Below are 25,635 nucleotides of genomic sequence, written 5' to 3' on the forward strand. Positions count from 1 at the left end.
AGCAGAGCCAGTTCAATCTGAACTTGTCTCAGTCAGGGACAGATTCTGTGGACTTCTCTCCAGACGCTGCTCCATGAGGAGATGTATCTTGATGGAGGAGTTGCTACCTGGGTGATGGAGCCTGGACTACCTCAGAGCACTGACGGCAGAGCACGAAGAGGCTGAAGACATGCACTGATTTTTCTGACACCAAAGACACTGAATACTGCTGCAATGCATCCATGCAGGTTCCTTCTATAAGTAAAATCATATCCCCACCTATATATACAACTGCACTCCATCACTGTGCAGTCAATTGCTGCACAGTCTGACCGGATCAATGTTCAACTCCGCTGCTGTGCCGAGAAGCCATTTGGTCCATGTTGAGAGCGATAGAAATAACTGAACCTGTATGTGTGAAAGCTTTTATTTGATTGTCACTTGTAGGGATTTTGCTACCACCATTGGTTGCTAGGAAGGCTGCCCCTCAAACAGCAGCTCCAACTAACAGTACCTAGAGACCGCTTGCTGGACTGGGCCCTCAAAACTTCCAAAGCGAAGCTCCAGAGTTCCAGGGATTTGCAACCCTTGGATCGCCAGGTTTTGGACTACAAATCCCATGATCCCCCTCCCCAACCACCAATTGGACATGCTAGCTGGGGCTGATGGGAATTGTACTAAAAATCATCAGGCGAGTCAAAGGTTGCAGACCCCTGCTTCAGACCATGCTGAAAAAACTGGGTTTGTGATTGTGCATGATAAATACACTGGTATTTGAAATGCCTATATTTGGATGTATTGGGGGTACAGGGTGTTAGGCTTTGACCGTGCACTAGAAGGCTGAATGCATTAAATGGGACTAATTCCTTAGGGAGATCAGAAAAACTCCCATTGAAATTGAGGAGCTCCACTGTGCTTGGCCTAGTTGGTGTATTCACGTGTTGGTAAATATGCCCTTTCTTTATGGTGCCACAGGCCCTGGTGTAGCCAAAACCCTGTCAAGCGCCGTAGATAAAGACCAAACTTTGCAGGCGGAGGCGTCTCTAGGGGATGCTAGGAGGGCGGGGGTCGGGGGGGGGGGGCGGTATAGCCCCATGGACTTCAGGGGCTGCAACCAAAGGTTTGTCCCGAGCAGGCCTGAGCTGGCTACCGGGATACTGGGCCTCTTTTCTTGGGGGAAGCCAGCCGATACATACACAGCTAGATTCGTTCATGTAGGCAGCGGCGTTCGGGTTCCCATTTCATTTAATCATTAAATTAAGTGGGAAAACGAACGAACGCTGCTGCCTGCATGAATACATTTTCCTGTGCCGTGGCTCGCGCCTGCGCATTGTGGGGTGGCACCACCCGGGCATATACTGCACGTGCCCTAGTGTGCTTTGACTGCTCTCTCGCAGGTGCAGCCCGAGACGCCCGTGCCGTGCCTGCCCGTGCTCTCTGTTCTAGATGATCATGGATCGATGCACGAGTGTCGGTATATCAAGGTTTCTTTGATATAATGATGCGTGTATTGACTATGTTCATTTGGGTTTATTTATCGCCAGCATGTATCCCCTGATCCATGCAAGGCATACTAGGAAAAGCATAAATGTAGGAGTAAGACCGAAATCATTACAGGTCTATATCACCATGTATACCGCTGCAACTTCTACTCGAATGTCCATTTGATCACTTGCATCTGGTTCCTACTGGATCCATGCAGCGCGCTGGAATGTGTGCTGTTGCACATCTATTGGGGCGCGTAACATTTTTTTTATAAGCATTCCAGTGTAGTATTTTTTTTATTTCATTTGGTATGCTGATTTCACGAGTAAGTGTGCCCAGGTGCGTTTCTCCATTGGACACACTCAACTGGGCTCGATGGAAACAATGTGTAACTGCTCCAAGGCAATTTCCAGCAGGCCTGTGCTGCCTATAGCTTTGCACTGGCAGGATTTCAGGCGGTGGCTGGCCTTGATGTCTGAAGAATCGGCCATTTAGGCAGGTTGTTTTTCAGCTGCTCTCTGAACAGGTGGTATATCCACGCTGGCTCTACCACTGGAGACCGATCATCCAGTGTGTGTCAGCAAAGAGTCCCGTTTAGTGCTTTTATCAAAGCTCTCGCTGCCCAATCTAGAGGTGACTTTTCTTGCATTGGAGGCTCTGGTCCTGAGCTTTGTACTGGTGACATCAGGTGACTTCATTCTCTGCACCTTCTACGTGCCCCTGCATGCTTTTGTCTTTAGAAAGGATACCACTTTATTAAAGCGCCAAGAGGCTACATTGCTTGTGTGCATTAATTGCCACCGCTCCTCACTAGGGAAAAGGTCCCATACAGAAGTTGCGCAGCTCCCGCTTCCACACCCACAACATGGCACTTTGCTCGCAATTTGAGGGTTTGGTTTACTGTCTAAACTAAACTTTGCCATCCAGTGTTATATAATAAATGCATATGTGGCTATAGTTCAAAGGTAGCTCGATATTCTGCTTTTGTTCCTTTTCTTAAGATTTCAAATTCTATTAACATTAACTTTTCTTTTGAAGGTCAAAACTCTGCCCTTTGCTCATGCTTCTTGTTGCATTCAACTGCACTCAGCCCTACAGATAAGGTGAGTATCAGCCACTTTTATGCTCTAAAAATGGTCAAATTCTCCCAAAAAATAAAAATAGGGAGTTCAAATACCCCCAACAAAAAAAAGAAAGACTTGTAGAATCTTGTGCCCCTGCTTCTCCCTGGATCTGTTTGGGCCAGTAGTGCAAGTAGCACCACATGATGAAACTGCTATTTTATTTTAACTGCCTGGTTGTAAGCAGTAAACATGCATCTTTTAATGTGCTGGAATAACTAGGTGCAAAGAAATATTACAAAAACATTTTTACTCGTTTGTGAAATACTCACATTGGGAAATGGACTTCCATTTCTACGCCCCAAAAACTCATTTTACTCCCAACTTTAAAAAATAGGGCGTAAAATACTCCCACTTCCAAATCGTATCTGGAGCACTGACTACACTGCTTAGTCATTTGTGCCAACAGCCACACAAAGTCCAAAGGATGTGCTCTGCACCCAGGCCTGTTACCCCGAGGAGTGTGTTGGGTTTCTTTTGGAGAAAACATTCAATTTTCATTTTATCCAGCAATATATCAACTAGGTTTGAAGGGGGGCTGCAACTAGTGGTTTGGTTGCTTATCAGTAATCTGCAAAACTCTGAATTTCCCTCTTACTTTATCTCAGTCCTTATCTTTAAGATCTAAGCCCCTCTGCAAGACGAGCAATTCACCAGCCTGGCCAACGCATGAGTAAATGGTGTGCACAAAAAAAGCAACCTATGCTAAAACCGTGCTGGTGGCCAAATGTGGCCCTGCCTTCTCCCAGCAGTCTCTTCAGGAAATGACCGGGCCTTCAGGGCAAATACATGAGCACTGCAGAAACTTATGGAGACCCCTTCCAGCATCAGGGATGCCTTGGGGGTCTACTTCACCCGGCACAACAGGCACAGGGTTCCAAAAGGGGTACCAGGAGTGGCCGTGAGGAGAACCTAGCCCCAGTGGGGCCCAAGCACTGCATAAATCTGCTGAGTCATCATCGGTACCGCCTGCAAAAGTATGTGCTTCCAGTATGGACCTTGGCCTGCTGCACCTCAACACTCTGGCTTTGAAATCCGAATGCCTCATAGGAATCTGGAGGCAGCCCAGTCAGCTACCGCCCTTGGTATACTTCTAGGCAAGGGCCTTCAGAAACTTAGCTCAACCCTGGGGCAAACCCGGCAAAGACCTGGAGACCTGAGTTTCCATGCCCCCTGGTCCCGAGTCCAGCTAGAGGCCCTACATAGCTGCAGTGCTGTCGGGTCCATCTGATGGTAGGGGGGGTCCCTATGTTATCTGTATCGTTGGCTTTCTTTAGGCAGTCATGTGCCTCTGGTTTATGTTGTCCTACAGACTTCCTCCCCAGTGTTATATTGCCTACTTGAGTGCCCCCCTGTTTTTTGTCCCCCCCCCCCGCTGGTATTTCCGCCAAGTTACATCGCCCCATCAGCTGCCTCCTACCTCTGTTGTTCTTGGGTCAGGGTTGTGTCGCAGCCTCCACCAAAGCAGAACTAGTTGCGAGTATGCGTTAATTGCAACATGCACAGTATCTCCTACTGTCGCATCGTTTTGTACTTGGTACTATGGGAGCCCAGGTAACTGGGGATCAGTTTTGGGAGTAAATCATTACCGTCACAGTGCCGGCAGGACCATTATCTAGCTGTGCTCAACCCGCACACCACTCCAACCATGCAACCACTGTTGCAGCTGTGTATGTCGGCATACTGCACAGTAACTTCCATTGTGCAGTGCTAGGATAGCGTGCAAAGCCTACACAGTGAGCAGTGCCTTCAACCGTCGAGTTCCTGCATACTGTGCAGACCCTGAACACTGTGTGTCGCTTGCTTCACACTGCACAGTGCCTACATTTGTGCTCAACCCGCACACAGATCAAACCATACAAACATTGCAGAAGTGCATGTCAGCATACTGCACAGCATCTGTGACTGTGCAGTACTAGCACAGCGTGCAGAGTATACACAGTGAGCAGTGCCTTCAACCTTGCAGTTTTTGCATAGTGTGCACACCTCGTCACTGTGCCTCACTGCACAATGTACAGTGCCCACTGCTATGCAATGCCCACACAATTCAGCTCCTAGGACTGACCGGCATGAAGGTAAAGACCTGCTGTGTAATGCACAAGGTCACCATTCCAAAGCCCCATCTCTGATCATCAAAGAGCCATCCAGCCATTGCATCACTGGACTAGAAATCGAGAGATCCGGCAAAGAGAGGGCTTGAAAACGCGAGCATTCGCCCATTACGCTCCTCAACTCTTGGACCATCACACCTTCCATCAAGACTCCCTCCATCCCCTTTTCCCTTTAAGTAAAGAAATAAAACATTTGAGGCGCCTGTTGTATTGTGCCTGCCTGTGATGATGTAGCTGGTGATGTCGTGTGGAATGTTTGTGTCTGGATGATAGAATCTTCTTAGTGAGTGTTCCATTCAGTGACAGTTACTGCTGGCTGGCCCTGGGTGATGGGAGCCGGTGTCTGTCCATACTTATACTTATGTCCTTAATGTCCTCAATGTCTTCATGTGGAACTGTAACCATTAAGCTGGAAATAAACTTACATCAAGTTAACTTAAAGAGCCTGGAACCTGCTTTCTAACAATGGCGACGAGGCGGTCTTTGGTAACCTGCGTGCCACAAGCTGAAGGAGTGAGGACCCTGCTCCGGGGGGTGCAGGAAGGACAAGCTGCTGGAGAAGGACGACACGGCCCCCAGAAACTAAGTCCCATCACCCAGGGCGCAAGGGGAGCTGGAGGGAGAAAAGCCAGTGCCGGTGGGACCAGCGCGCATAAGCTATGGCCATGCTGTGTCCCAAGGGGTCACCAGGGAGCGACCCTGACATGTCTCTCCATGGCCCGGGAGAAGGAGTAGTGGACCTCGGGGGGCTGTCAGGGAGAAGCCCAGTCATCCCTCCACAGGGCACAAGGAAAGGTGGAAGTGGGTCTCTTTATGGACTGCATCATTGCAAGGGTTGGTGACAGAAGGTACATTGGTTCTGTATCCTGTTTTGGCATAAAGCAGTCCCTGGCCCACCGTGCCCTACCAGTAGCCCATAGCAGTTGGGAGTGCTGTGGCTGGATGACTACGGATTTGAAGATGCCCCAACCGTTAATAAGTCTCGCATCTGATCTAGTTTTTTTCATATTGTGATGTGAGATGCTTCATGGTGCCTTGGCAGTAGTTTATGTGCTGAATTAGCACCATCGTGTATAATGACAGTTGATGGGGAGAGATGCGAACGCCCCGGCACCTGCCTGTGAATGGTGACGTCATTTGCAGGTGTGGGGTGATGGCGATGAGAGCGAATGTTCGTGGCGAGGAAAGCGAACGTTCGGCCGCAATGTTTGGACTCCTTGCAGTGTGTGCGCAGCGCCCGCGCGTCCCAGTTGGAGGCGGCACTGTATGTAGTCCAGGAAAAAGGACCCTACGACGTTGTTACGTCGAAGCCAGGAAATAATTACTTCATGCGGCAGCCCTAATAGAATGGTCTCAGGTGAAAGTGCCATGCGTGAAGTTCCGTATCAGGCTCAGCAGGGTCGGTTTTGTCACTGTGGCATTATTCGAGGCAATCAGGATTCAGGTCGTTTACCCTTGTTATGAGCCGCTGGCTCAATGGAATTTGGAATCTGTGTAATTGGTTATGGATGGGCGCGGCAAGCCAGCAGGATATCCAGGGTACAGAAGGTGCACAGAAGCCCCTTGTGAGGTTGTATTGGCTATTTTGGTTGGTGCGCCACATTATCGCTGTGATGCATGCCGCCCCGTTTTAATTAGTAAGACGTTAGGTTGCGCCCAACAATTAAGGTGACTTTTGTAGGAAATGTCATTATGGTGGTAATTGCATGTATGATGTTTGAAAACTTAGCCTAATTCTTTGAGGTTTTGCAGGTATGGTGAACATAAGGGAACTATCCTACGAACTTTCAGCAATTGCATTAATGTTATAGAGGTAATTACCATGTGCCAGTCTCTGTGGCACATGGACTCTAGTATGAAGAAGCTGTTATGGTTATGAGTGCACTGATGTACCAAAACAGTTTATAGTAATGATGACACTGCACTGATCTGATAATTTCGTGCATGAATGTTTTGGTAAAAGTATGTGCCTGGAACATGTTGATGCAAATGTGCTAGATTAATTGAGGATTTTTAGGCTGTTTGTTGTGACTAAAACAACATGGACTTTTAGGTTTTCCTTACAGCCTCCAAACGGCCATGGACTTTTAGGTTCCTGGAATCGTTAATTTGCTGTTTTTCTGTGTGCAGCAAGAAAAGCGCTACTGGCACACAATGCTTATAAATGCATATGTTTGTTCATTCTCACGCTGATGATTGTATGCAATATGAAATTGTTTATATAGTGATAGTGAGTATCAGTGAGAACTTGCTAGTGGTCAGGATTCACTGTGAGCATGGCAAGTGCGTGAATGCCTTGTTGGATATGCCTATGTCAGAAGGGTGGAAGTGATGACCCTTTTTGCAATGTGCGATGTGTGGTGCGCCTCGCATAGTCGGTGTAGTTTATGGGAGGTAGCGTCTTTCTGCTGTGGTTTGGGTCTGGTTTTCCACATGGTTATGTGGTGGTAATCCTACCAGTGTGGTTGTTTTGGAGCGAGGTAGCACCTCGGTTCGTCCTTAGCAATTGGAGCTTTGGTTTGGTTTGTCTGAGTTTAGGCATTGGGCTGGTTATGTAGCTTATTGGATTTAGTAAAAGTCTAGTGACATGTATTGGTTAGAGCGAGGTAGAGCCTCGTCTCATGTGAGCGGTTGGGTTTGGTTGGTCCAAGATGTATCTGGGTATGGGTCAGGTTAAGAATTTGCTCACTTACTGGTGAAATTTGTTACGGCAAGGGCATTGTTCTTAAGGGAGGTAGCGCCTCCTCTAGGGTTTGCTAACCCTCTCATCACAGGGGACAGTAGGTTGTTGGTTGTGGTTAAGGGGTAGCTGGGGACGCCTGGTTATGACCCGTTAGTTGGGAGAGTAGTGTGTCCCGAGGAGATGAGTAAATAGTTTTCTATCTTACTTGTTGCATTTGTTGTCTATTCTGTTGTATCCATGGTTTCCACAGCCTGTTTTGGTTTAGGATGTTTTCTTTCCTAATAAGATCATCCAGTTCTTCGCCAGTCGTTGATGTTGGCATTGAGAGTGTGTGGCCACCGCTTCCAATGTGTTGGAGGGTTTGCTCATCTTGGTCTGGCGTGATGGTATGGTGTTGAGACCATGGGTATATTGTAATCTCTGTGATGTCGTATGTTTCACTCTGTTAAACCCGGTTGGTGTGTGTTTGTGGTTGTTTTTCTGGGAGACTTTGAGGTCTCAGTTCTCTAGGGTGGCAGTCTAGAGGCCTGCTGGAGATTCCAGGGTGGCAGCCTGGACACCCGCATTGTTGTAGGCGGGGGCAGGTGGCAGGAGGTGTAGCAGTTTTGTGGTGGTTAGGAATGTAGGTGATGTAGCCCAGCTTTGGGGTTGGCCAGGTCCTGGGGTGTGAGCCCAGTTGCTTGTTTGTGGCAGGAACAGGCAGATGGATGATAGTATATTTGCAAGGGTATCTGGTTTGCGGTTTGCCAGGGTGTGATGTTTTGTTGGTTGGGTTTAGCTGTGGAAGTGTCCGTCTTCAGTTTAGTGTCATGTGTGTTTGTTCTTGGAATGTCGTAGTGGTGTTGTGGCATGTGATTTTGTTTTGTGCAGGTTCGGTTTTGTAAAGGAGGGAGGTGTGTTGTATTGTGCCTGCCTGTGGTGATGTAGCTGGTGATGTCGCTGGTGATGTCGTGTGGAATGTTTGTGTCTGGATGATAGAATCTTCTTGGTGAGTGTTCCATTCAATGACAGTTACTGCTGGCTGGCCCTGGGTGATGGGAGCCGGTGTCTGTCCATACTTATACTTATGTCCTTAATGTCCTCAATGTCTTCATGTGGAACTGTAACCATTAAGCTGGAAATAAACTTACATCCAGTTAACTTAAAAAGCCTGGAACCTGCTTTCTAACCGCGCCCTAGTGCCAAATCTGTGCATCAATGATCGTCCACACTAGCATTAAAGAGGAACATGTTTTGATACTATTAAAATAATCACAATTGGCACCTTGGAGAACTGAAACGGACTACTAAAACATCTTAATTAGCGCAAAAAAGGAGCTGTCAAATTGGTCCTGTGGGAATATTTTTTATGTTTAATTTTTGCCATTCTGTTTCCTCCCACTGCCCTCTCTCCGTAAAACCAAAACTGGCCTACTCCCGTCTATTTCCCCTGTGTCACCCCGCTGCTTGTGGGCACTGTCGTTATTTTGATGAAATGGGCATTATCGTGGTTTTATCACGATAATGCAGATTCGGGATCCTGCATTTGGACAAATATGCAGAACCCCGTTACCACCCTTTAGTGAGAGCCAAAGGATTGGACAGCCCCAATGACTTTTATCTCAGAAAAGAGACGGACTGCATGTATAAGGTGTCTGATTGGCCAGATTTGAGTGGAAAGTGCAAGACATTTTTGTTTCTTTAAGCAAAAAAGAGAACATTGATGCATCTCTAGGAATTTCAAGGCCCCAGTTCTCTATTCTCTTGTCCTTTAATACACCTAAGGGTGAGCGCTTATATAAAATCTATGTTTCAGACAATAAAATTGCTAAAACCCAGTGGCCCGGTTGCTCCTGAAAGTATACGCTGTGCAATAGAACCCCCATCCCCACACATATGTTTGCACTTTTCCTGTAGTTATTTTGGCTGTTCGTTTAATGACTTCTTGTCGCTACTACCAGTAGACATCAGGATACTAAAATGCATCTCAGAGTTCAGTAGATTTGCACGAAAGACCATCTGGAGCTGCAAATACAGAGAGCTCCAAGTGGCTGCCATTTCACCTCACCAATGTACAGACTCTGGTTGCTTTCTGGAGGTCTGATTGGCCCCCATTTCACCAATGTACAGACTTGGGCTGGTTTCAGGTGGTTTTGTTCGGCATGGTGGTTATATGAGCCATTTTCTGCTGGCATTGCCTCAGAACAGGGAACTCAACACATCTGTGCTAATTTCGAGGGCCTGCAGTGGTAGTGTTAAGGACATACTGGATGTAGAATATATAATGACCCATTATGCTTGATAACAGATGCTCATTTCCAGGCTTAGTATCAACTATGTCGTTTTAGTTTTGCCTGTTTTCTTGTGGGTGAATGGTCTGATTTTCACTTGTATGTACAGTTCTTATGGCCTTATTTGGACAATGGTGGTAACAGTTAAAAAACAAGTGGTATTTTGAATACAACTGTCTTTTAAAATGTCACCTAATCAGGAGTTGTGATCGCATGGGATATTTGCCAGCTGTGAGGAGCCAGGAACGAGAAGCAGACACAGAGGACTCATGTTTTGGTTACACACTTTTATTAAATGAGAAAGGGTTTGGAAGTCCAAAGCAAACATATGTCCTCTGTCCGAAATCCTATCCTGGCCCTCACACTCATAACTGAATCTAAGGTGCAAAGGATATTGTCTCGGTTTCTCTAAGTGCACAAATGTTCAAATCCAACACAGAAGTATAAATCCAACCAAAAAGATCCAAGTGGAAAATGTTCACATTTCCAGGGAAGGGCTCCCTTCCCCAGAGTCCCCTTCTTCAAAATGAAACGTTCAAACAAAGAATGACCAAGTTCCTTGTAACCCAAGCGGAAAACTATCTCCTCTTGGTTGGTTCACTTTTCCCAGGGAAATGGCTCAAGTTCTAAATCCTAAAGGCATATCTCTTCCAGGGGATTCTCTTTTTTGGTGTATTACAATTTGGGTGAGGGTCCCAAACTTGCAGGTCACCTGGTATACATCCCTGGTAGGATATTTCCCACATTTACAACAATTCACAATCTTAAGGGGCATGGGTCTTCCTTGAGATTATCGCCTTATTGTAGTTTATCACACACACTTGACTTTGCCTGGTATACTCTCCTGCCAGGTCGTGGATGCTGTCGCTTTCACTTTCTTGCGCACACTTAGCTTTGCCTGGTATACTCTCCTACCATGACCTCTATGCAGTTTCTTTAAAAAACTTGCCTTTGGACCTTTGGAAGAAACTGCATAAAAGCCCTGGCAGGAGAGTACACCAGGCAAAGCCAAGTAGTTAAAAGAAACTGCATAGAAGCACTGGCAGGAGAGTACACCAGGTGAAGATTCATATTTTGTTTTAAAGTAATTGTGTGAAAGCCCTGGCAGGAGAGGATACCAGGCAGAGAAAAGTATGTGTAATAAGATACAGAAGGAGGATAATCTTAAGGAAGACCCATGCCCTTGAGATTGTGAAAAGCTAAAGGGTGAAGTATATGTAGAAGGAAAAAGAATCTCAAAGAAGATGCATGCCTTTGAGATTGTGAAGTGCTATAACAGTGAAGAAGAGCATGGCAGGAGAGTATACCGGACAACCTGCAAGTCTGGGACCCACACCCAAATTGTAATGCAGTAATGAAGAGAATCCCTAGAAAGTCACATGCCCTTAGGATTTTATACTAACCAAAACATGAAGAGAAAACCTGTGAAGGGAGTCATTCACCCGGAACTGAGAAGGGGCTTGATTATTCTTTGTTGGAACATTTGTTTTTGTGGAATCTGGGGAAGGGAGCCATTCCCTGGAGCTGTGAACATTGTCCACTTGAAACTTTATGGTTGGATTCACATCATTCTGTTGTATTTCAACATTTGTGCTCCTTGAAATCCAGAAGCAATATCATTTGCACCTTAGAGTTAGTTTTAGAGTGTGAGGACCAGAATAGGATTTCACACACAGGACGTATTTTTGCTTTGGACATCTTAACGAAGGACAGGTCCATTAGTTTTGGGTGAGGTAGGGAGATACCTCCTAGATTAAGGAAAAGGAGGCATTTTCCAACCCTTTATTATTTTAAATAAAGGTTTATGACCACAATTCCAAGCTTTGTGTCCATGCCTCATTCCTGGCTCCTCCCGGTATCTTGAAATTTAAACAACAATTTGCTGATCTATGTTGGAATTGAAAATGTGTCTCATTTTTTCTGCAGTGTTTTCTGTCCATACTGTATTTCTACTAAATGCAACTTGCACAGCAATGGAATACATCCACAATGTGGCACGTGCGTTCATATGATAGTTATGTGACGTCTAAACTTGCCATGGGCTCTAGCCCCAGATTTTTCACGAATCTAGCAATGCCCCCAGTTGCAAGTACATGGGGCCTTTTCACATTTCGTTCATTCCTAGAATTGTTGATCTTCCGAAAGCCAACTTCCCAGTATTCGGAGCACTGTCTGTGCCAGAGCAGACCATTTGCATGTGCGGGCCACTTTAACAGTCTTCATCAGTGGCATGACGGTGTGCCTGCTGCTAAGTTGTGTGATGTATTTCAGTGCCAAAATCTAAATGCCATCTGTGGTTCAATTAAAAATAACAGTTAATGCAATTTCCAGAAGTGTGTAGATGGGAAAAACCAAAATTGCTATGATTTGTTCAACATGTCTCCTAGTTAATAAGGGTAATGGCCCTAGGATTGCTGGACGTGAGTAGCCTGCCCTAACAGTGATGGTGACTGGGGGTACTGTAGGAGGGTGTGGTACGGATGGCAGTAGTGTCACTGGCAGTGATGGGGGCTGGGGGGTCTATGGGAGGTTGTGGCACTGATGCTGGTAGATGGGTTGTGTTGTGGTACCTTTTAAGATGGATTTCTGAACTCTGACATGGTGGGCAGAAGTTCAGAAGGCCAGCCTAGTTTCTTGGAACAGGGTAACCTTCTGGACAAGCCACACCAATCAAGGTAGCATTGGCGGCAGTCAAGACTAGGTCTCAGGAAGGGTGAGGGTGATCGAAAGTCCACAATGAGCACACACAGCAAACGACACCAGAAATTACTATGTCAGGTGTGTATCAAAATGACATATACATTTATTAAAGGCCTTTTAAATCAAACAGAGGGAAACCACAGCAATATTAACAAAACCAACACAACACTATAATAGGAAACATATATACAGTATCTATTGGCCTAAAGGAATAATAAACTAGGGCAGATCCACAACCTGTAACAGAAGAGGGTCAGACAGTGCCAATATAATTTCTGCAATTCTAGAAGAGTCTCAACCCTAACTAATGGGTAGTCCAATCCCTACAAAATGTGGAGTCTGGGCTCAAAAGTACGTTCAGCGTAGCAGCACTTGATTGTGCATTAAGGTACAGAAGGGGTCTCTTCATGGGGCTGTAGTGTCGCAAGAAGGGGGGTAAGGCGATGAAGAATAGAGTTCCACTATTCAGGAAGGGTGTCCACAAGAGGGCAGAGCGATTTTCCAGGAATTGGGACTAGGATGGTAGCACAGGCTACCCTAACAAAGGAGAGTGGCCCTTGGGGGACACTCGTGCGTAAAAGTCTATGGATGCTCCAGGGGCCACCGGTAAGTGATGCAAGTACTCACCGACCCATGGCGCACTCCGGACCAAACTTAGTCAGGCAAGTCCAGTTCGCTTGCAGGCTTGAGTCCAGCAGTTGCGCAATCTCTCTGGCTTTCAGGGGCTGCGTTCCAGGACCTCAGTCTGTAGCGGGACAGTGGCGATTTCTCCGCTTCTGGTGAAGGGATCGGGCCAGATCCACTGCAGCTAGTCTTAGGGCACAGGGGGGCACAGCAGTAAGGGACCCACAAAGCTTGTCACCACAGCAGGGCAACACGGGCCCCGCGTATGCTCTGGTTCAGGCGTACTCTCCCAATTCCAGTTTTAGGAATACTAGGTGTATGCAACTTGGCAGGAGAGTGCCTTCTACCAAGAGCTTACGGTTCCCCAAGTCTCGGGTTGAAACTCGAGACAGTGGCGGTACCAAGCAAAGGTCCCATACAAGCTGGTCCGTTCACTGGGAGGTCCAGGAACACTTCCGAAAAGGCTTGCTTGCAGGTAAAGCAGGAGTTTCCGAGAGCAGTTACTCCCACTACTCCAAAGGGGTGAAGGGCCCATGCAGGCCTTCTATGATCAATGAGAAACATGGGCTCCGACTGGACAACAGCGGGGTCAGAGTGAAAAACCTTCCAGCAGGTCACCAGCCGTTCCATTGATCTGCTTCTTTGGTTCAGAATACTTGGCTCCTTTCCTAAGTTTGGTTTGATAAGATTGACCTGGAATCGGTTTAGAGTGCCTTCTCTTATCCAGAATCCCCTTTTTGCCGCCAAAACGAAGAGAAACCAATAAGAGATCTGCTCACATTCATCCATCCCAGATGTGGACCAGTCATGGACCACGGTGGTGCCAGTCATCGCAGCGCACCAGACATCCTGGCACCCAAGATGTGTATTGGAACTAGACTGCTCCAGCCCACATCATTGGGTGCACACACAAGGCATGCAGAAGCCTGTGAAAGCTTTGGTTTGCGCGGGGGTCTGCATGACCAAATAAGTAATTTCCCAGGTCTGTTCGACCTGGGGAAGGAAAAGGGACAAAATTGCCAAAGGACAGAACAAAGGACCTTGTGGCATGGCCATTTTAGGCACTGTCCGCTGTCCTGGGCCAAAAATGGTAAATGTGGTTTGGACCATAGAAAAGAGGCAAAAATGCTTTAAAATTACCTGCTGCCACCAGCTCTGTTTAGCTCTGTCCTGGATACACTTGTGCATTCCTTCAAGGGTGTCTATGGCCTTAAAATGAGAGACCCCAGCACACTGTACTGTAAGGTACATTGTTCACTGACAAAATGTTACCAACAAATGGCAACAAAGTGAAAGACTAAGGGAAACAAAGTCTCCCAGTACTGACCGTCTGAAGGGCATGTCAGTTTCCCCATAACAAAATGAGCAAAAGCCCAGTGGAGTACAGCAGAAGGCTGGGCTCCGCTGGTAAAAAGTCAGGCTGGGATGGTCAGACAAAAGCAAAAAGATGGGGGACGGCGGGGTTTTCACAACTAGAGGGAAAATTACTTATAAATGGAAATCTTTCCCAACAGTACCGTTTAAGGAAGATTCACTCTGAGGGCAGTAGTCATTGTTCGTATTCTGATACCGAGGGGATGGAAAAGAGGTGCCCCTCTTACTCCTACATTTCAGGATTGGTTTGATGAATTTATGACTGAGGATTTGTACTCGCTCTAAATGTACTAAGCCCTTTATGAAAGTATGGCAAATATCTTCTGATCATCTCCTGGAGACTGGGATTGCGGCCGGAGTTCTAAGAGTTCTCTATTGTGCCACATGTTTGCATCTATAATTGTTTTTGTATGTCTGCTGCCTTTTCCAAAACAAATATGGGGGGGAAAAAGACTCTGGTAGGCGACACTAGGGTAGGGGGATATGGTTATTGATGGTGGTATGGCCACTAGTTGTGATGGTTAATGTGGTGATGGGGTAGGGGACATTGGCGCTTGAATTGGGAATGGGTATTAGAAACGATAGCAACGATGGGTCCTATGGCGGTGGACCATTTACTGATTGTGGTCGGGGTGATTAGCTTTGGTCACTGGGGGCACTAGGCCAAGTGACATTGCCACTTTTGGTGGTAGGGGGGGGGGGCACTAGCAGTGATAATGCCTGTTGCAAATGACACATTGGGGTCGATTATTAGTGGGCACGACCAGTGGTGGGCAGTAGTGTTGCCATTGCTGGGAATGTTGACAATGCTGGCGGTATGCGGCACTAGGACTAATGGTGTGGATGGTACAGGCTTGGGGACATTACTGTGCCCGTGACGGTGAATGAGGCTTCGGGTGCAGCCGACGTTAGAGATCCCAGCGACAGTAGCCCAGGACAGCAAGTAGTGGAACGTGTAGAATGCAATTGTTACATGTGAAGGCGAACTCTGGACCCACGTTTATGTTTGTTTTAAAAAGATCAGTAGGGCTCTTTTGTTTTTTTTAACCTCGTCCAAGTTTTCGAACCTTGAAAATCCTTCCCATGCCTCTTATGGCGTAAGCAATGTGTGAAGAATTGCTTCTGTTTTAACAGGTGTGTGGCTCCAGGGATGAGCCCTTCCGCAAGCAGCAATAGCGGTAGGAGCAGATTACACCGAGGTTGTGCTTTTACTTCAGATTTCTATTAGATTTCATTGGAGAATTTGTTTTTAAAATTTTTATTTGGAATTGGTTTTAAAATCTCATGAACAATTCTAATGGCACAGGACGCAGAGACTCTGGGCCCGGTTCATGGAACGTTTTCCTATGGGATGTATAAAACACTTAGCGTTAATCTTCAACTCTACTAGCTTAAGTAATGCAAGTCCGAGGAAAGAATTGCCACTTGATTGGTGGCCCTCAGCAGGGTTTTTTATAATACCCTGCCGGAGGCCTGGTTGCTATCACCTCTCCCACTCGCCGCACATCCATGCTTACTCATCAGATGATGCAAGTGAGAGAGAAGGAGCTATAGCAACACTACTGCCAGTCCAGTGAGATGAGCGCATGAGAGCAGGACCGTGCAGCAGAGGGAGAGAAACACTCTGGTTTCGGTCACTGCGTATTGCCAGTCCAGTAAGATGAGATCAGCACCCTGCAGCAGAGGGAGAGAAACACTCAGGATTTAAGTGTCTACACATGGCCAGGTCAGTGAGATTTTGCACACGGGGAGCAGCACCCTGCAGCCAAGAAAGCAGAATCACTCTACCCTACACAGAGGCAAAAAGGCAGCCCACTGTTATAACGGTGCCAGTGCTCTCACTTGCAGGAACTCGGGAGCTGGGCTGGGCCATTACTCGCACTAGTCGCAGCAGAATCAAACACACACCAAACTAACTTTGCCTGCCACTGCCTTTTCTCTGTCAGATTTTACGTCACAACGTAGACGTGGTGATGTCAACATAACATTCCTCTTCTACCCCATGAAACAAAATACATTCTACTCATACCACATCATTCAAGGCCTTCCTCGCGCACATAGTCACTTGGTTTGACTGGTGGCCTCACAGATGTTCTCGGGTAGTATCGGCTGTGCTGCCGTCTGGTCAAGCTCGGAGGAGGGCTAACTGGCTGCGCTTCGGCTGATAGCTGTCCTGGGCTGATACCAGGGTCGGATCCGGGGGTTCCACACCCCCCTTGTTCGGGTGCCCCTATCACAAGGGCCGTCAGCCAGGTGCCAGCTCCCCTCTTGCTCATGCTCCCTTGTCGTTGGTTCTTCCTCAAGTCCGTCTCTGTCCCCTCTCAGATCACTGCTTTCTATCCACAATGTCTTGGGGACTTGTTTGAACCACAAGGCATTCCGGGTGTGTAGCCTCCCGTTTTGGTTTGCTGTGATCTCTGTTCCTTTTCGTCATATCACTGTCCAGGGTTCATTCTCAAAGGTACTCACCAGCTTTGTTCTCGATGGGTTGCGGAGGACTAACACTTGGTCTCCTACTTTGGTGTGTGACTGCCTGTCCCGTCGCTTGCGACTCATGTATTCGTTCCTCCTCATTCTCTTCTCCCATGTTCTCCACTTGTCTATCGACCTGGCTTAGTTTCAGCTTTGGTGTGGTATAGAGGATCGTAGCATGGCCAGAAACATGACGTCAGCTGGGGCTGCATTGTTTGACGCATGAGGTCAGGCGATAATTGCAGAGGAATCTGAATAGTTCTAGTTCCCATCGGGCTGATTGGGTCCTTGCGATCTGCAGGACTTTGTTCAGCATTCTCATGAATCGTTCGATGTCCCGGTTTGCCTGGGGCCATCTTTGCATGATGATGATGAGGTGGTGTGTGACCTGAAGTTCCTCCATGTATTTGCCGAATTCAGCTCCTTGGAAAGGTAGTCCGTTCTCGCTCCTCAGCTGCTTTGGCAGTCCATGAGTCACAAACCTGTTTTCTAGTGCCGGTATGACGACTTCTGCTGCTGTGGAGCAAACTATCTTGACCTCTGTGTAACAAGAGTGTTCGTTAATAACGACTAGAAGGCAGGTTCCTTCTTGTACTTTGCAGAAGTTGGTGCACACTGACTCCCAGCGCGATGTGCTTCTCGGTGTGTTCTGAAAGGGTTCGTGCCTCGGCCGGGGTCTGGTGTATAGGCAGGGGTAGGCAGGTCCTGACAACGTCCTACACTTTGGAGTTGATGTGGGGTAATAATACCCGGTCCATGATTCTTGCTTTGTCCGCACCATCCCTTGATGGCCCTTGTGTGCCAGTGCTATTATCCTTCCTTGTAGCGATGTTGGGTTCACGATGCAGACTCTCTCTGTGATCGTGATCTGTAGTTAATGGCAGACGGTGAAGATGCCCATCAGAAACACATTCCATGCCCTTCCCAGGATGGCGTTCTTCGTCCGGGTGCTGCATTTTCTGCGATCTGCGATTTCGGTCTCTGTGGCAGGTCATGGGTGTCTTGACAAGGAATCCGCTGGGTTATCAGCTCCAGGTTTGGATATAAGGTCAAAGTTGTATTGTTATAATTGAAGTAGCCACTTGCCCACTCGGGCTGGAGGGTGTGGCACTCAGCCCATGAAGATGGGGGATCAGTGGCTTGTGGTCTATAAATATCTTGAATTTCCACCCGTACAAGTAGAGGTGGAAATGTCTGCACCCCCACAGAACGGTGATGGCCTCCTTTTTAATGTGTGAGTAGTGTTGTTCTGTCAGGGTTAGGGCTTTGGATGCGTGTGCTATGGGCCGTGTATCTCCCACTGGCGAGGTTTGCACTAGTACTGCCCCCAACCCTACCGGTTCGGATTTCAGTCCCATTTTGCACCTGCTTTTGTTAGGGCTTGTAGTAGCTCAGATAGGGTGGCCAGATTGTTTATAAACCTCCCGCAGTAAGTAGCTATTCCCAGGAAGCTGCAGATTCCGGTTGGTGTCGTGGGAGACATTTCTTCCTTGATGTCGGCCACCCTAAACAGGTCTGCCGATATGCCCCGGCTATTGAAGATGTATCCAAATAACGTTCATCCTTGAGGCACTCACATTTGTCTCTGTGTATGGTTAGGCCAGCCTTCTCCACCCTGTCCAGAACGGCTGCCATTTGAACTATGTGTTCCTCCTTGTCTTTGGCATGTACAAGGATATCGTCGCTTACATTCAGGCCATCAGCAAGGTCTTGCAGGATCGTGTGAATCATTTAATGAAAGACTTCTGCTGCGGATGATAGTCCAAAGTTTAGGTGTTTGTCCCGCCTCAGCCCGAGGTGCATTGAAAATGTGGTGGTGTACCTCAGGTCTTTGTGCAGTTTGAGCTGATGGTAGCCTGCCTTTAAGTTGATTTTTTAGAGCGTCTTGGATGCTGTGAGGTTCACGATGATCTCATCGAGTGTTTGTGTGATGTGCCTCTCCCGCAGTATGGCTGCGTTTGGGAGGCGCATGTCGAAGCAGATTCTGATATTGCTGGGCTTTTTGGGTTTCTTTGTGACTAACATTGGGGAGACCCATGGTGTTGGTCCAGTCACTTCCTTGATGATCCCTGCATTCTCTAGGTCGTGTAGCTCTTTGGCAACCAGGTCCCTCATGTGGAACGGGGTCCACTGATGTCATACTGCCTGTGGTTGTATGGTTGGCTTGATTGGCAATTTTATCACTCTGCCTTTGAGACATCCGATCCCTTCGAATAGTTAGCGATGTTGGGCTAGGAGGTCGCAGACTTCGTCGTCACTCGATGTCACAGATGAATTTAATGAGGTCCAGATTCTCTGCGGTGTCCCAGCTGAGCAAGCATTCGATCCCTGCCTCCACCACATAGATTTTCGAGTGGATCATCGGCCCTGCTGTTCTATTGAGCGTGGTGCGGAAACATCCAACCACGGGGAGCGGCTTTCAGTTCCCCTCTGGGTCATTACGTTTACTGAGGCTCTGGTATCAATTGTCGTCGTGACCCACTATTCCCCTACCATGATGTTGCTTCGTTCTTCCTTCTGTCTTTCTGGTCTCCCCGCACCAGCGCCGAGATTGGGTGCACTTTCCCCTTCTTTTTCCTGGTGTGGTGGACTGCTATAGTCGCAATCGTCTCGCTTTCTTCACCTTCACCTTCTGATTCTGCCGATGAGGAGTCCTTTTTTTGCCTCAACCTGGCGTGCTTTAGCTTGTTTCCTGTCTTTGGGGGTTGGTTTACCTGCGGGGCTGCGCTGGCTAATCAGCTTTTTCGTGGATCGGCAGACCTTGGCGTAGTGGTACATGTGGCTGCATGCGCTGCACGTGGTGCCCATTGCAGGGCAATTGCGTTTTCCGTGTCGTTGCCCACCTCACCACCTGCAGTCGTTGGGTTCAGGTATGCGATGTCGCCAACTGGGGTTGCGGGCAGGGCCTTGGTCCTCTCTGCATGGTGGTAGTCAGTCATGTACAGCTGCTACCGTTAGGGCGGGTGGTATTTGTAGCCTCTGGAGTGTGGCGCTCATGTATGCGGCTCGAGCGTGTAAAAGTTCCCTCTGCCTGCCATATTCTAGGATGTGAGATAGGGGTATTCCTTTTTCACTTAGTTTGATCCTCTGTAACTTTTCAGAGGACACCCCATTTATGATTTGCCGTCTGATTTCTCTGTCCATGTTATAAAATTCACATGATGGGGCGAGTCGTTGTAGACAAGTGTGGTATGAGTCGAGTGTTGCTGCCTCACCTTGCACCGTCGTGCAAAAATTGATCTCATAATCTGGGTTGAGTTGGGGCATAAAATGACACTCAAGGGCATCTGTCCCTGACTTGTATACATAACCGTGTCCAGGGTCTGTGGGAGTGAGTTGAAGATGTGTAGTGTAGTGCTCAGTAGCACGTGTGAGCACCTCTTTCCAGGCGTGGCGATATCATTGCAATCCATCGCCATTTCAAATTTCTGTATCCAGACGGCCCACCTTGATCCCACCGACAATGGTTCCAGGTATGCGTCAAAGAGGGCTATGAGAACCCCTCTGTGTCCCCCGTGTCCATGAGCATATGGTGTGGGGTTTGGGGCTGAAATTGGGTGCCAGCCTGGCAGGGGTTGCTGGAGTGACAGCCATTTTGTAGGGTCTCGTGTGGTGGGTGTCTACCTGTGAGTGGCAGCATAGCATTTTTCTGCATCCTTTCCCCCCAATGCTGCGTTGGCTTGTGTGCACTTTCAGTTACAGGGTGCTTCCGGTTTCAAAATCAATTTTGTGTAATGGTCCGCTTGCCCATTGGCTAGCGAGTCGCCGGGGCCACAACTTCTATGGAGATGTCTGTTCCATGTTGGCCTCCTACCATGCTCGGGCATCGCAAGGTGGTGCGTGGAGGGAAGGAGGCAGGGGAGAAGGCATGTTTTCCTCCTCACAGTGACGTGCCTTTGATCGTGTGGGGTGCAGATTACTTCTGCGTTGTGGCCAGTGTTCTAATGGTAGCAGTGCTCTCACTTGCAGGAACTCGGGAGCTGGGCCGGGCAATTGTGTGCACTAGTCGCAGCGTGATCAGACACACACACGACTCATTAGTATATTTGCCCGCGACTGCCTTTCCTCTGTTGGAGGACGCCGCAGCGTTTATTTTACGTCACGTGGTGATGTCAATGTAACAGCCACCTGATCCCTGACCCTCTGCTTGTCTGGCCCTCTGAAGAACGAGAAGTGTCCCATGCACCACTATTACCCCCATCTTTACTCCACTCAGCCTCTGTCTTTAAGAGCATGAGGTCCATTGTCTAGAGATGCCCAGTAGGCCATGCACCTTGCAGTCAGACCAGCATAGCCTTTGCCCCTCCTCTACCTGTACAGGAAATAGGCTGCCTCAGAAGTGAACTCGAAATGTGTTCTTGCACCCCCCCCTCTACCCACTCCTCTTCTGCTTTAAATTGATCAAATGTAGATCTTGAAATCAGCATTTTCAGTCAAGAGTGTTAAGGCTTCGTTTTGTAGCGGGAAGACTGTGGGCCTCTTTACGAATCAGGCGTTAAGGGGTTAACGGCGCCGTAAACGGCGCTGACCCTTAACGCCTGATTCCGAGGTCCCTTAGCGCCATGGTGAGTTTAACGCCTGCGTTAAAATCCATGGCGCTAAGGGACCTTGGTGCTAATTACGCCACTGTAATTTACGGTGGCGTAATTAGCGCCTTCCCCACTCCCATTATGCCCTATGGGGCAAAAATGGGAATGGGGAAGGGTAAAATGGGAAATGGGGATTTACCGCCCCACTCACCTTGGAATGGGGCGGTAAATCCGCCATCCACCATGGTGTAAACGTAGATTACACCATGGTGGTAAGGGTACGACCCAGGCAGTAACTTACCGCCTGGGTCGTATCTGTTAATGAATATTTCATTTGCATAGTGTTTATAAGAACCTTAAAGTGGCTCGTTCCAATGTTTGTAGATTTTACATTTTTTAAAAGAGATGTTTTAAAGTTATGGTTACTGAATTCTATTATGTTTTAGGTTACAGCATACATGTATATTCGCATGTTGTGGTGGAGGTTGTTGCATGACCTATGAAAAGAGATAGGAACCGACAACCATTTGTCAACAAACTACAAATGCCAAAACGATAGGTTTTACCAATGCTTGATATTTACTAAATGTCAAAAGTATTGGCTTTGCCAATGCTTATCTGGTACATTTTTTGCACGACTGAATTGTGTAGTTATTAAGATACTAGCACTTGTGTGTCAAGGAAAAACTACAAACTGCAAAACGACTGACTTTGCCAGTGCTTGTTACTTTGAACATGTTTACACGAAAGTACTGCAAATGCGAAAACTTGTCATTTCTTATATGCATACCTGAGTGATTTCTCATGGCAACTGTTTGAAATTGTACTTATAGCAAAGGATTCATTGTGCTGTGAATAGCCGGTTTATAGTGATATTTTCGAATGCCATTATGTCGACACAATTTTTCTGGAAAAAATGTTTTCGCCTTTTTTTTTTTCATTTTATGTTTAAAATGGGGTGTTGGGGGGAGGGGTCCCTAACACTTTTTTTTAACTTACCAAACAAAAAAAACGTAAAATAAAAAACTATATATTCGAGAAAAAAAAACATTTCCGCTAAAAGTTTTCGACATAATGGTGTTTCGAAAATATGTAGTCGAAAATATGACCGGATACCGTTATATATGTTTCAAGGTGCCTCGTATATATCACCTTTTTACATAGTTTAATACAAGTGATTGCTAGTACTAACTGTATTTTTCGTTGTACTTCATAGAAAAGGGTACACGCTGGTGTGTATATGCTTGATGGCGTCTCATATGTTTATGTACTTTTTTTTTACACTGCGCGTGTCTAAAATATAGATCATGTGTGAAATTCACGTGTCTTTTTCTGAGGTTCATGTCATGTGCTTGGCTGGTGCATTTTAATGGACGTCAAGATTTTACATTTGTGGCAAAAATGAGAAAAAGCAAAGAGGACATTTATGAGAAAACCTGTCCTGGAAATTCCCATCCTAAACAACTTGCAAAAAATGCATTTTTTTGTCAACCTTGAATAGTTTTTGAACCTTTGCATGGGAATCTTGCATCTTGCTGAGTGACAAGAACCAGTAAAGCAGGTGTGATGGGATTTGGAGGAATGTGTGCAGCCTACGGCATGCTGGAAGTACATGCAGCAGTAACGGCACGTAGCCATTGATGGAAGTGGCTGGCGTGGTGTGCATGCTCCTTCAGGCGCTGTCTCACAGGAGCCCAAGTGAAGTGAATGTACCATACAGGGCAACGGAATCAATCTCCTTACATTATGACTACTGATTGACCTGCATATATTCAAACTGCCCTTCATAGGCTGATTTGGTGGAAAGCAAAAAGTAATCTACGTTGCAGTCTATGCATGCCACAAGCCTTTCCAGTTGCTATGCCAACCAAATATTCTGCCTCGCAACACCCCTCTCACCTCTTCTCGCTAGAATTATCATGTCCTCACGGAAGTGCTCAGGAGCCACCATACAAAAAATGTGCCAAAAACATGTTGTAACCCTAAAAGACAGACACAAATGGCCTTTAAAACACAGATAAGCAATTGTGGTCATTGTGACGGATCTGACAATGCCGTCACTCCTTTACCTGGGATGTCCCTGGAGGCAGCTGCATTAGGGAAGACCACATAGGGACAGGCGACTTTCGAGGGGGGCGGGGGTGACATTGTGGGGAGAAACCACATACCCCCCTTTCCTTTTGGGATGTTCCCTCGATTCCCTGTGCCATAATGACATATTGTGATACCCCCCCTGACCCCTTCTCCCATCTAGTATACACACTGGAAGCATTCCACCATAATCATCCTAGGCATAGCCAACCATCTACTGAAAGTAGGAAGAGGCAGGGAGTAACTGTTCCAAGGGAATTCCCACAGAAGTCTCCTCTAAAAAGATATGACAGAGTACAGACTGACACAAGGACGAGGAGCAGATTGGAGACCGGCAAGCAAGTGCTGTGGTTTAGTCTTTGGAAGCTCGTCCATTGTACCGGGAGACTTGAATCCAACACAGCTGATTTCTAAGACACAGGAGAGAGATAAGAAAAAGAAAGCTGCAGACGCCGGAATATGCCACAGTCGAAGTGAAAGCTAGTCAGTGTGCTGGAGGAGAAGGCGTTGTGAGAAATGGCATCCAGATCAACTGTCTGTGAAACTGTTGCGGGTAGAAAGCAGACGTGACGGCTGGAGAATCCCTCTTTCTCTTCGCAGAGACTTGGAACTCGAAACAAGGCCAGTGGTCTGCGGCGGCAGCAGCAGCTGGAGGAAAGGCAAGTGGATGCCAGTCTGTGACGTGTCCTCAGGAGCACCAAAGGTGTGGTGGAGAACAGGCCGACACGGAAGGGAGCAGCCAATGCTGGCGAGAGAAGCTGGTAAAGCAGACCCGCATCAGACTGCTGCTGGGATGTGCTGCCGGCAAGAGGCCGAGCAATGAGAAGCAGTGAGAGTGCCAGGGGGAACCGGGCAAAACAGCAGAGATTTAAAGCAACATCAAGCAGTGGTTGTAATGTGTGGCCGACAGAAAAAAGATGCAAGAGGAGGTAAGCGGCCCAAAGGAAACCGAACAAAGCAGCAGAGAGGAAAAACAAAACGCATAACCCACGGCTGAGGGGTTAAGATGGCGGGAAAATATATGGGACACCAGAAAGATGATTCTTTGGCAGAGTCAGGGTTTGAGATACCCAACCCGTCCCCTGTATGGATGAACAATCATCATAGTCACAGTGTAAGCAAACTGGAAAAGTAAAAATTAAGAGGTAACCAGCTTATAATTGTAAAAGTGTTTCATATAAGGACTTAAAAGTCCTTTTAGGATAGTACACCAGGTGAAGGCAAGCGGATATGAAAGTGTTTAAAAGTCCATATGAGAATGTCCTGGCAGGAGAGTATACCGGGCTGAGTCAAGTGACAAGTGGATTAAACGTGACACCCGAGAAAACCCAGGCAAAGTTAAGTTGGGCAATGTATAAAGCAAATCACTTGAGCAAGTCCTGAGATGGTCACATGGTAAACAACAAAAGATTGTGGTAAAAACCATATTGAAAGAGAAGAAGCCTTGCAGAAGAGTATCCTACTGAAAACTAAAACTGACAGCCAAGTTGTTTTGTCTACAAGTTATTTCAATGAGCAAGAGAACCCAAGGAAACTCAGATCCTTAATGTCTAAAGAACAGTGAAAAGAAATCTAAGAGAAGGGGACCATCCCCTGGAATTGTGAACTTTATTCATTTGGAACTTTTCTTGTGTTGTAGCTACGCCTTTTCCCTTTGAACATTTGTACACTTTACATGGCTAAAGACATTTCCCTTTTCACATTAGTTATTTTTAGGATGTTAAGGCCAGAGTAGTATTTCGGGCACAGGGCATTTTTGCTTTGGACATCTTGACATCAGACAGATCCTTAGTTTTTATTTGCGTAGGTAAATACCTCTTAGAGTAGGGACATTGAGGCATTTTCTAACCCCACTTTTAATATGTGTATGGCCAAAACCATGAATCATCTGTGTCTGCTTCTCATTCCTGGCTCCACGCAGTTCATAGATAAAAAATGGTAAACAATAATAGTGCTTATGTGCAGTGCATGAATACCCACCGCTGGTTAACATGCAACGTGGCAAGCAATGGCAGATCAACATTTTAAAGTTACCACTACTAGCACTCTGTTGGTAACAAGTAATACATGTTTTGTACTACCTATCGGAGACATATCGGGGATTACTTCAGGCCATACCCGCGGAAACAACGGGAAAGATGCCTAGCAGGTAATCGGATACGAGTTGAATTCATGGGCATCCAGATTGAGAAGCTA

General features: G+C 47.0%; 1 protein-coding gene across 1 annotated transcript in view; it reads left to right on the top strand.

The window, feature by feature from the left end:
- The window catches only part of B4GALNT3 (beta-1,4-N-acetyl-galactosaminyltransferase 3), a 946,759-nt gene that overhangs the window by 120,954 nt on the left and 800,170 nt on the right, over positions 1-25,635 (top strand). The gene's annotated exons all lie outside the window — the stretch shown is intronic.

Source organism: Ambystoma mexicanum, chromosome 12 (genome assembly GCF_040938575.1).
Source record: "Ambystoma mexicanum isolate Mex_15411 chromosome 12, UKY_AmexF1_1, whole genome shotgun sequence".
NCBI lineage: Eukaryota > Metazoa > Chordata > Amphibia > Caudata > Ambystomatidae > Ambystoma > Ambystoma mexicanum.